Source organism: Tiliqua scincoides, chromosome 12, assembly GCF_035046505.1.
Source record: "Tiliqua scincoides isolate rTilSci1 chromosome 12, rTilSci1.hap2, whole genome shotgun sequence".
In the NCBI taxonomy this organism is placed as follows: domain Eukaryota; kingdom Metazoa; phylum Chordata; class Lepidosauria; order Squamata; family Scincidae; genus Tiliqua; species Tiliqua scincoides.
Genome location: NC_089832.1, coordinates 18,916,213 through 18,929,058, shown reverse-complemented (window position 1 = coordinate 18,929,058; position 12,846 = coordinate 18,916,213). Strand labels below are relative to the sequence as shown.

Below are 12,846 nucleotides of genomic sequence, written 5' to 3'. Positions count from 1 at the left end.
TCCACCTCCCCCAAGGCAATACAGTAGTTGTGAGGGGTGCAGAACAGATTTCTTCTCCAAAATTAGACGCGAGGTGAACGGGGCTGATGGGTGCTATTATTTGTTTTTAAACACAGTTGGAAGAAATAGCCAGATGGATATAATGACTAGCAGGGGCAGGTCCCAGTGGAGGTATGCAGGTTGCCCTCCCTGTTGGCCTACTGGCAGAGGCTGAAAGCTTTCCTGTCTAGCCTTTTCATCTTGGGTTTGGATTTGTAATTCGGTTTGTGTCTTGTGGTTTGCTTTCTTGGTTTTTTTTCTTCTAATTTTTAAACATTTTGTAGTTAATGTGGCTTTCACTGCCCCAGCTTTTTATCCTGCACTGATTGCTATTTGTATGTTTTATTATATTACTGTTGTTTTATGAATGTTTGTAAGCCACCAATAATGGGGGGCAGGCAGGATATAAATATTTTAAATAATTAAATGCGCCTTCCCATGCCACTCAGTAGTCTTTTCTTTGCCCTTCTTCCTCTGTTAATAGATTTTCATTTCTCTTGATAACTGTTTGTCTGTGAATGTTTGTTCCTCAGAATGGAGAAGATTCCTCTGCCCTAATGATTCTTCTCTACTTCTTCTAACTCCTAGTCTGTTTTTGGAGATGTAGTGCTGTGCCCAGGTGTCTCTAGGCATATTATTTTCTCACATTATGCTCTCACACATTGTTTGTGTCTGGGGGGGGACATGATTGAGACATACAAACTTATGCAGGGGATGGACAGAGTGGATAGGGAGATGTTCTTTACACTCTCACAGAACACCAGAACCAGGGGACATCCACTCAAATTGAGTGTTGGGAGAGTTAGGACAGGCAATAGTAAAATATTTCTTTACTCAGCATGTGGTTGGTCTGTGGAACTCCTTGCCACAGGATGTGGTGATGGCGTCTGGCCTGGACACCTTGAAAGGGGGATTGGACACGTTTCTGGAGCAAAAATCCATTACGGGTTACAAGCCATGAAGTGTATGTGCAACCTCCTGATTTTAGAAATGGGCTATGTCAGAATGCCAGATGCAAGGGAGGACACCAGGATGAGGTCTCTTGTTATCTGGTGTGCTCTCTGGGGCATTTGGTGGGCCGCTGTGAGATACAGGAAGCTGGACTAGATGGGCCTATGGCCTGATCCAGTGGGGCTGTTCTTATGTTCTTATGATGTCATTAACCTGAAAGTGATGCCATGACCAAGAGTGACATCATCAAGCCAAAAAGTTTTTAACAGCTGTCATACAAACAAATCAAATCAAGGAAGCAAGTTAAAAGTTTATTGTAAGTTTTAAAATTTACTTAAAATGAAAACTCTCCTAATCCACCCAAGCAGCTGCTGATCTGTTTTTAAAAAACTCCCCAAACATCCCAGAAGCTGCAGTCCTACCACACTTACCTGAGAAGAAGCCCCAATAACTATCATTGCTTAAAGCACAAACATAGTAGCCTGTCCAAAGTACTGATCTGTAATGCTGTCACATACTGTGGTAGCACCAAACTCGAAATACAAAGACTGCCTAGCGTTGAGCTTCCAATAATGTCAATATTTTGTATGAATTTCAAGGAAATGTCTGCAAAACTTGAGACTTTGTGAGCTACCAAGGCTCAAAGTGTCCGCAAAAGCTCAAGCCTTTGGCAAACCGTCTAATCAACTGCTTGACAAACACTCAAATGCACAACTCCTGCCATTGCCTCTCTGTTTACTTTCACCTACAGAAAAAGGATTTTCCCCCCAGAAATATGCTGGGAAAGAGGAAGGTAACAGCAGGTGCTGACGCTCCAGACCCTGACAAAAAAGGTTTCCCTGCTCCCCTGGTGGAGACAGGGACCGAGACAGTCATTCACAGAAACCCTGGTGGGAAACCAATGTCATTCACACTATTTCCACGGAGGAGAAAGCTATGAGGGCTCAGAGCATTCGTTATCCCCAGTTCGACTTGCCTGAAGAAGACTCCTAGGGTTTAACACGGACGTGACTTGTGTGATAGCTGGGAAACCACCAGCACCTGATCACAGAAGAGCCACACCATCCACTACGCTTAATTGTATGCTTATTTCTCAATTGCACTTCAGTCTTAATAAAACTTTCTCTGGCCCTGAGAGAGAGAGAGAGAGAGAGAAAAGAAAACAAAAAGTGGGTGATCAATGTTTCTATTTGGCCGTTGTAAAATTGTTTTTCTTCTGGTAAGTGTAGCCTGACACTTCTTCACCCATTATTACTCTACCCTATTTTTCAGTCTGGCTTATGAAAGCTATTGATCCATCATCAGACGCTAGAGGATCTTGTTTTGCTGGCCGGGACACCTTATCCAAGGTCATTACAGACACTACAAATTGGAGGGAATTCAGATCAATGCAGATTCATATACACTATCACACAACCATCACCACCCCTCTCCCTAAGAACGTAAGAACAGCCCCACTGGATCAGGCCACAGGCCCATCTAGTCCAGCTTCCTGGATCTCACAGCGGCCCACCAAATGCCCCAGGGAGCACACCAGACAGCAAGAAGACCTCATCCTGGTGCCCTCCCCTGCATCTGGCATTCTGACATAACCCATTTCTAAAATCAGGAGGTTCCGCGTACACATCATGGCTTGTACCCCATAATGGATTTTTCCTCCAGAAACTTGTCCAATCCCTTTTTAAAGGCGTCTAGGCTAGACGCCAGCACCACATCCTGTGGCAAGGAGTTCCACAGACCGACCACACGCTGAGTAAAGAAATATTTTCTTCTGTCTGTGCTAACCCGCCCAACACTCAATTTTAGTGGATGTCCCCTGGTTCTGGTATTATGTGAGAGTGTAAAGAGCATCTCCCTATCCACTCTGTCCATTCCCTGCATAATTTTGTATGTCTCAATCATGTCCCCCCTCAAGCATCTCTTTTCTAGGCTGAAGAGGCCCAAACGCCGTAGCCTTTCCTCATAAGGAAGGTGCCCCAGCCCCGTAATCATCTTAGTCGCTCTCTTTTGCACCTTTTCCATTTCCACTATGTCTTTTTTGAGATGCGGCGACCAGAACTGGACACAATACTCCAGGTATGGCCTTACCATAGATTTGTACAACGGCATTATAATACTAGCCGTTTTGTTCTCAATACCCTTCCTAATGATCCCAAGCATAGAATTGGCCTTCTTCACTGCCGCCGCACATTGGGTCGACACTTTCATCGACCTGTCCACCACCACCCCAAGATCTCTCTCCTGATCTGTCACAGACAGCTCAGAACCCATCAGCCTATATGTGAAGTTTTGATTTTTTGCCCCAATGTGCATGACTTTACACTTACTGACATTGAAGCGCATCTGCCATTTTGCTGCCCATCCCTCTCTCTCTTTCTCACACATACACACACACACACACATGAACAGATATAAATGATAATTTAACAGACAATCTGAAGAGCCAGGGTGTTGTAGCACAGGGGTGTCAAACATAAGGGCTGCGGGCTGAATATGGCCTCCAGAAGCAATTTATACACACACACACCCCATTATAATTGGGCTCTCCCAACTGGATTCCTCAAGTCTTGAAAATATGAAAACAAACAAAAAAATTGCACATTTTCTCTTCTGTCATTTACAGCTAATAAGTTCCTACATGAGAATGAAATGCCATTTCTGGCCATTGTCTGCTTAATGATGTCAGTTTTTGCTTAATGACGTCACTTCCGGCCCTCAGCAGGCACTGTGAATGCTAACTTTGGTGTGTATCTCCATTTGGCTCCCACAGCCTGGAATGGCTCTGAATGGGAGGGGGAGGGGTCCCTTGCAAGCTACGGTGAGGCTCCCTGCAAAACTTAGTGCTTTGCACCCCCTGCGTTATGCCACTGGGTGGAAGTGAGGTTTTTACCCCTTTGCTACAAGATGAGTCTGTAAGTAGAGATGAACTCACGGCAATCAAGGAAAAATGCGAAACTCACAATGGGGCAGGAGGTCTGGTCTAGAGGGTAGAGCCTCCGTCTGCCTGAAGATAACATCCACAAGGTTGCCAGTTCGAGGCCACCGGTACCGTGCGACCTTGAAGCGGCTGACAAGCTGAGGCCGAGCTATTTCCATCTGCTCTGAGCGAGGGAGGATGGAGGCCAGAATGTGAAGCCAGATCGGAATGAAACACCTGAATGTAGTGGTTCTTGAAAGAAAGAACCTTCTTTCAATTGTAAAAATCCCTATTTAATAAGGGATTTAAATAAAGCCTGCCTATGTAAACCACCTTGAATAAAGTCTTGAATAAAGACCAAGAAAGGCGGTATATAAATACCTGTTATATTATTAAAAAAAATGGTTCTCAGTCTTGCTACACTGTGAGAAATGGGCAAAATTCCCCACCTGATAAGTGGCCTGCCTGCATTCACCTGAAGTTTCAACAATGCTGAAGAACTTAACATCTAAGGAAGATGTGCAACTTCTTCACAGTCTCCTAAACAGCAAATGGCCCTGGTCATCAAGCAGAAAGACACCTGGACTCAGCCATACCCTTGTTAACACATCCCAGACTTCGGGAACTTGAGTCTTCCGCAATCTACTGTATTATAGTTTAATTTTCCAAAGAGACCTTTATCTGATCAGAGTTCAATAAAGCTGAGAGTGATTTGCATTTAACATGCTGTAGCATATTAATTCTTGTCAACAGGAACCAAACACATCACACAACTTGCAGGCCCATTTGAATTAATGATGATACTCTTCACTACCTTGGAAAATTGGTTTAGTTGTCTTGGTTTTACAATAAATGCCAAGAAGATGAAGTGGCTGAATCTTCAAAAGGGGATAAGGGAGCTGAAATGAAGCAGTGGTGAAGATGTAATGGAAGCAAATCCTTGCTGACAGATCAATGAAGTAATGGCTCTCCCCATTCTTAGTGTGAAACTGAGGGCCAAACTAGACAAAATGGTGGAAGGTCTTGTGATTAGATCTTCAGCAGATCAGTGGACCAGCCATGGGGGCCTGAATTGGGTCAGGCCTGCAGTGCCAAGGAAGGGATTTAAGCCCTTGCCCCCTGTGACTTGTCCCCATACCAAAATGATACCTTCAGACTGTAATTTGCCCTGCTGGAGAAAACACTGAACTCTAGGGGTGGAATTTGAACATGTTTGAATGTGTGGGTGGACATGTTTTTTCAAGTTATTCCAAATATTCAATTATATTATGCAATAAGAGGCAATTATATTTCAGAATTTGAATTTTATTGGTTGAATTTGCCATGTTATCTTTAGGCAGTTCACTTTGTACATATAACAACCCAAACCAAAATGTTGATATATTTTAAGGCACTTGCTTTCAGACTTTCTGCCTTTGAAGAACTCTCTCCTCACTCAGCTGCTGAGGGACTTCTGCCAAGTGTGGCAGCACATGAACTCTTAGCACATTGCTGAGAATTCTGGAATATGTTCGGTGTTTTCACACATGGAGTAAACATACCCAGTGTTCTTTCTTGTACACTGCAAGAAAGGGGTGTGCGTGACACATGTACACTTGGAATTGCAGGGAAGCTTATCCACTATTTATTGATCTCTTTCAGAAACTGCTGGTAAGCTTCCACTGACCCAGTCTGTAAGCCACCATTTTAAGGCAATCGGTTTTGGGATTATGTTTTATCGAATCCGTTGCCTTTGGTGGAATCAGACCATCGATCCATTTAGCCCAGTACCAGGTGCTCCGCTTGTCAACATCTCCCCAAGGCCTCCCCAAGGTCTCTGTGAGAAGCCTCCCTCCCCAGTCTGCCAGTGCAGATACCAGGCATTAAACCTGAGACATGAAAGTCCTTCCTTCATCCCTGACACCTGCCAGTGAGGAAAAGCAGTCGCAAGGGATATCTGAAGCAGCCCTAAAATAGAAGACAAAGTGAGGGACTCGGCAGGTCACTAAGCCGTAAACAAGAGCCAGCCTCACCTCTCTGCTAAGTGGGCTGCGTCACCGACAGATAAGTCGTGGTTACAGCACATTCATTGTCTGGACACAGGAGCATGGAATGTCATCTGGTGGGGGGATGTGATGGGAAATGGCAGAACCAGGAAAACTACGGCCCCACTCTGCCCCCTTCTGAGTGTTTCCTCAGTCGGGTGGCTTTTCAAGGTTAAAAGGCAGATCAGTTTTCAAAGCCACCATCAGTTCCTCAGCAGAGGATGATATAAATACCTCGCAAGGAGGAGAGAAAATACGGATTCTGACACCTGGAGGGACTCTTCATGACTCCTCAATAGCGAATGGATTTTTGCCTCTGGAAGGGCTGGCGTTTTATTCACTGCTGGGGACTTCTAATGGGCTTCTCTTCCGCTTCTGCTCCTGACCTCTGGAACCAGCGGTGTGCTTTTGTTTATCAGGAAGAAAAGGCAACTGGCTGTGGGGAGAGGCTCATTTGTAATGACTTCCGTTCTTTATTGTGTGTGTGTTCAGGGAGCCAGCAGGGAAAAGCAAAGATGGGCTGGTTTGTTGCTCCCATTTGTTTTGAGGCTAAGAAGAGGAGGAAAGTCTCTGTGTGTGCAGGCAGGCACGTCACGCATGCATGCGCCAAGCAGTGCTGAGCTCTGCTGCCCCAAAGCTTTCTGGGACTTCTGTCCTGTAGAGCATCTGAAGTTATTAGGAATCTCAGCAGGTTAAAAAAAAAAATGAAAGAAAGGGCAGGGCAATTTGAACTAGAAGTCATCCCAATAGATCCATTATTGCTGCTGCAGGCAAAGACTGATATTAATGCACTCACAGGCAAATAAATAGACATGGAGCACAGAGATAAAGGACCTGAGGGTTCCAGGTACATCCCTGTTTGATTGAGCAGATGGCAAAGGAAGCTGATCACCTGCAAGAAAGTGGCATTTCATTTCAAAACCCATCTGTGCACGTGGTGTCCATATGCAACATATAGGGTGTTGCTGTAGGGTGTGTGGGCAGATATGGGTTAAAGCTGAACTCAAAAAGGTGCCTGTGATGGAGTGAGACTATCTGCCCACCCCCCTCCCCCCGTGTCTATGCTGGCTGCCATCAGTTCTCCAGGGTCCCAGGCAGAAAAAGGGGCTTTCTAGTCACCTTCTACATCATTCTTTTGCTTTAAATGCTGGGTATTGAGCCTGAGGGGAGACCTTCCTCATGCAAACCGTGTTCTGTACTACTGATCAATGGCTCCTCGCCATCAAAATTGCATCCCTCCTTGGATGGCTCATAGGAGCTTATTAAGAGTGGGAAAGGACTCAGTGGGTCACCAAGTCCACCATCCATCACCTTTTCCGAAACAGGATGCCTGAGACTTGGTTTGCTGGATAGAGGCTTGCGCAAGAGTGAAGAAATACTCTTTAATGCTTGGTCTGAAACTGCCACCCTGCAGCTTAGATCCATCTCTCTCCTTGTTGTCTTGTTCATAATTATGAACAAAGTGAGTGTTTGGGGGTCAGAGCACCCAACTCACAGTACAAATGAATATTGCAAGCAGTTGGGGTCTATATTACGAGCCTGTTACGTGTAGGTCAAGCCTGCACCAGGACCTGTGGCATCTGGAGCCTTTTCCCATGTGTACCAGATTACATCCTGTCGTCTCCCAAATCCTGTGATACCCATTTTACTCGGGCACAGCAACAGCGAAGTCTCTTCACAGCTTTAAGACTAAAATGACTTGAAAACACTAAGTGATATTTATCTGACGAGATGCTTGTGTGCAATGGTTGGTTGCTGCAGTTCGTGGCTCTCTTCATGTAAACAGCAAATGATACAGCTTGTTATCCACTTTGCCTAATGAATAGTGGTTTCCTTTTGCATGTACTTCAGGTTTATATCAGAATATGCTTCAATGAGCCTCGCTATAGTTTAGTTACAAAATTGTTATAACTTGTCTTTTCACTCTAATGTTTTCTTCTTTTTCATATTTGTTTTGCATATGTCGTAAAAAAAAAAAAGACTACAGAACCCTTTATGGCCCAGTGGTTCTCAAACTTTTAGCACTGGGACCCACTCTGTAGAATGAGGATCTTTCAGGACCCACTGGAAGTGATGTCATGACTAGAAATGGAAATCTTTAACAATCCTAGGCATGGACACAGACTTGTTCAGACTTCAGAGAGGGAGCTGGAGTCTGTACCTGACTGGAGAAACCAGAACAGGACCAGGAACTGGTTTGCAGACGAATGAGTCTTTACTGAGAATCAAAATGGGAATAAGGAGAGAGCCAGGATAACCTCCCAGTTCCGTTGTCTAAAAACCACCACCGAGAAGGTCACTTATGCCACCCTCCCCAGCTGTATGAGGAAAGTGTAAGGATGGTTGTAGCTGATGCTGGGTGCCAACTTGGAGCAGTTGGAGACGTGCAGAGCAAACACACCAAGCAAACTACCACAGCCTTGCCAACAAAGGACGTGTGCCTGACTTTGACTATTTCATCAGAAAACTCTGCCTTTGCTAACTTTAGAAGGACCTCATTTTGGAAGGTGGCAATTAAATTTTCATATCCGGAGTTTTCCCTGAATGGTTTTTAAAATATCTTTTTCTATTACTTTCTTGTCATAAATGACATACAGAAAGAGAGAGAGAGAGAGAGAGAGAGAGAGAGAGAGAAAAGAAACACATACGCACACAACCAACACTTCATTATACAATCAACATTTTAAATGCCAAAGTTGGTCCAGAATCCAAGAGGGAAAGTTCACTGCTGGGGGATTCTGGCTTTGCTTGAAGGACAAGCAATAGATGTCCTTGAATGCCTGCCCTTGGAGTATTGTCAACAACAAAAACAGAGCAAGGGGAGAGAGAGAGAGAGAGAGAGAGAGAGAGAGAAGTGGGACACACTACCCCAAGATGCTCAAAATCCCACCCAATTACAAAGTTGATGCTGTTGGCTCCCTTGTATATTTTCTGTCACATCACATGAGCAGGATGTGTCTTTGATGATATATGAATAAAGAAAGATCTGATATCAGCTGTAATGAATCGGTGGAGATGGGAGACATGGGCGATGGGTTGGTTGCAAGGGGGGTATTTTATTGACTCGTGCTGAGAATGGCTTCCATGAACCAATCAGACAACAACCATGTCGTTACTGATATAATTATTCGAGTCCTGAGCAAACATCTCCTATATGTGAATCAATTAAATGCACAGTTGCATCAAACCGCAGCAAAATCATAAAGAGAGAACAAAACTAGTGAACAGCTCATTTCAAAGGCAAAACCAGCCCAATTCCATGAAAGTTAGTCACGACTGAGGCTACATTTCCATACATGCTGCTTTTGGTATAAGCCCCACTGAATTCATTGGGGCTTACTTCCGAGGAAAAATTGCACAGGCTTAAGCTGCTGGAGTTACAATGAAAAAAGAAAGACTTAACATCAACGGTGAGTATTTTGTTCCAGTGGTTTTGATGGCACTTTGTCACAGCTAATTTCAGCTGTTATTCAAGCTGCTCTGAACAATAGTGGCTGAAAGATGGTCTCTCCAGATGTTCAACTGGCCATAATTAAAAGTTGCTAGCTTTGCCCAGTGCCACAGAGCCCACTCTGAGATTATACTGGCAGCTCACGAGAGAGAGAGAGAGAGAGAGACTGACCTTGTGTGAATTCACATCAGATGACCCCCACTTTCCAGTTCTCATATGACATAGCAGGAAAAAAAGCATGTGAGGGGGGACATGACTAAGGCTACAATCCTACGCACAATTTCTTGGGAGTAGGCTCCACTGAACACAATGGGACTTACTTCTGAGTAGAACTGTATAGGATTTGCCAGCAAGGTGCTTCTTATGTAAATGAATTTAAGTGCAAGGAAACACTGCCAACTCACTGCAGGAACTGTCTCCCAGTCTGTTGCCACCAAATATGGGCTAATGCAACATGTTGAGATAATGGTTCTTGCTCAGCAATGCACCTGAAGAGTTTCAAGGGAAGTGTGTGTGTGTGTGTGTGTGTGTGTGTGTGTGTGTGTGTGTGTGTGTGTGTGTCCATTCTCCAAGGTTTGGCCAAGAGGAAAGGCTTGAGGAAAGGCTACGGCGTTTGGGCCTCTTCAGCCTAGAGAAGAGACGCTTGAGGGGGGACATGATTGAGACATACAAAATTATGCAGGGGATGGACAGAGTGGATAGGGAGATGCTCTTTACACTCTCACATAATACCAGAACCAGGGGACATCCACTAAAATTGAGTGTTGGGCGGGTTAGGACAGACAAAAGAAAATATTTCTTTACTCAGCGCGTGGTTGGTCTGTGGAACTCCTTGCCACAGGATGTGGTGCTGGCGTCTAGCCTAGACGCCTTTAAAAGGGGATTGGACGAGTTTCTGGAGGAAAAATCCATTATGGGGTACAAGCCATGATGTGTATGCGCAACCTCCTGATTTTAGGAATGGGTTAAGTCAGAATGCCAGATGTAGGGGAGAGCACCAGGATGAGGTCTCTTGTTATCTGGTGTGCTCCCTGGGGCATTTGGTGGGCCGCTGTGAGATACAGGAAGCTGGACTAGATGGGCCTATGGCCTGATCCAGTGGGGCTGTTCTTATGTTCTTATGTTCTTATTATGTTATGTAAGAGGAACAGGTAGGTAAACACCTCATCATAATATGGATATTTGATAGCAAAGTGCAAGAGCACCTTGTGTCCAGCCTGGAGGCTGAAGCGTTCGCAGGACAAAGCACACTGTTTTCCCACAAAGGGCTCGTTGACACATGAAATATATCTGGATCCCACGCAGTGGTCCAGATGTCGTCACTGTCAATTACTCATGCCTTCTCTGCATGTTCAGAGAGATTCTCGTTCTCTCTCCTAAGCGCTCTATGTTTTCTGGGGCTGATGCTTGGTTTTCAGAAAGGACTGATGAACGGTTGTGAGGAACAGGACCAGTCCCTGATAAGATACTGGCTGCTGGAGGAACAGTCTGCAAGGTGATTTTGTGCAAGGATAATGGTCTTTCCTCTTCCTTGAATAAGATTGGGGTTGGTGATCAGTTGCCTGACCCTCAAGGGGAGAGGGAAAAATAGCAGTTAGGTGGGGGAAATGAAGAAATACATTTAGAAAATAAACAGAACAGAGAGGACAGAAACTGAGCCAAGTGAACTGATTCTTAAAAAGAATTACAACTTAATTCTAACCAGGCCTAGACTCTACTTGTGAGTAAGCTTCCAGGGCAGATGTGCTTGAAAACAGCAAAACAGAGGAGGGTGGAGGAGCTAACTTTAGAACTGTAAATTCTATCTTAAATTGTAAACTTAGACTCTAAAACCTATCTCCGCTTAAACACAAATTGAAGTCAAGTTCTGGGATTAAATGAAGCCCAGCCAAAACACAGTCAAGGCTCCAGTCTTGCAGCCCCTGACCCCGTAACTATCCACAGTCCTGCCAACTCATAGGAGACCATCCTTTTCAATCAGTCAGGAGGAGCTAGACCAGAGTATAAAACTAGGGCCTGCTTGCAAGTAAACTCTACACAAGCAGCAAGTGCACCTGCTGGGACCAAGTGCCAGGTAAACAAGTTTATCACCTGTATGGGTTGAGCAGCTGCGCAAGGGAGGCAGGGCTACAAATACTCCCCTCCCCTAGCGAAAGGGATTACACACAGCTCTTAACTGCTCAACAAGCACTCACAGAGCAGACACAAAGAACTCCAATTACATTTCAACTTCCTTTACTAAACCCAACTAGGAAAGTAAAACACCACAACAAAGCTATGCAGATAGAAAGTCAGTAGCTGGAGGGGAGGGGTATCCCTTCCACCACACTGCATAGAGTGTCATAGGTATGGCAATATACCTCCAGGGCTTGTGTTGTGGGTGCCTACTTGGGGCAGAAAACTCCAGGCTGCCATGTGTAGTTCAGATTAACAATAGGCTTAGTGCTTCTGCCTTTGATCTGAGCTTGCTCAAAAGGTAGCGTTTGAGGCGTCCTTGACGGCTGCTCCTCACAGGAGCACACTGTCAGTGCCCACAGAATTCTTGACAGCCACTAAGTCTGCTTTGCAGAGAAGTGGCTGAGAGCCTGAACTGGGCCTGCCAACCCCCTTTGCCCTTCTGCTGACAGAGGGAATGTTAACTGCAATTTAGAAAAGAACGGGGACATTGGCGAGCCAGCTGCGGTTGGGCATCTGTACATCCCTGTTTCTTTCATGCAGGGCCTGCTGGCCTGGACCCAGTCCCACCTCGCCGACCTCAGTGGGGACAAAACGGAATGAGAAGGCTACCCTGCAACTTGCTGTAGACCACAGGGACATAAGAAGAGCCAGGCTGCTCTTGAGTCAGGCCAAAAGGGGGCCCAACCAGGCCAGCGTCCCCTTTCCCACAGCAACACCCTAGTGGGGAGCTCACCAGCAAGACAGAAAGGCAGTGCCCCCTTCCATCATTGCTGCTTCCCTGAAACTTGTGTTCAGAGACACACAATGCGCTAAGCCAGACTGGCTAAGTCATAACCGGCAGCCTCTGGGTCTCCATAAATCCGGCCTGTCCCCTTTTAAAGCCATCTGAGCTGATGGCCATCACTGCAACTGGTGGGAGTGAATTTCACAGGCTACTGATGTGCTGTGTGAACAAAGTTGTCCCCTTTTGTCTTCAGTCTTCTCATGGCAAGATTTAAAAAATGGCCACATTTGCAGAATGATTCTGATGTTCGTATGAGATAATACTTCCCTGTTCAAGACAGCTACTGCTCAGGGTTGAGAAAGAACAAGAACCCTGTAGCTAATTCTGAGTACCCACAGGGTGGGGGAGGGGGCTCTGGACTGTTGCATCTCCACCAGTTCACCTCACTTCTAAGCCACATGGCAAACTACTCTCAATGGTTGGCGACATTCAGTCTCAAAAGACTATGGTATAAGCCTACAGCACCTGGTATTCCCAGGCAGTCTCCCATCCAAGTACTAAC

The 12,846-nt window shown here is 45.4% G+C and overlaps 1 long non-coding RNA gene across 1 annotated transcript; it reads left to right on the top strand.

Annotated features, from left to right (window-relative positions):
• The first annotated feature begins 5,995 nt into the window (after nucleotides 1–5,995).
• On the top strand, nucleotides 5,996–8,547 carry LOC136663131 (uncharacterized). The gene is made up of 2 exons (XR_010795018.1): nucleotides 5,996–6,331; nucleotides 7,912–8,547. It is a non-coding gene; the product is annotated as an uncharacterized lncRNA (long non-coding RNA).
• The last annotated feature ends 4,299 nt before the right edge of the window (nucleotides 8,548–12,846 follow it).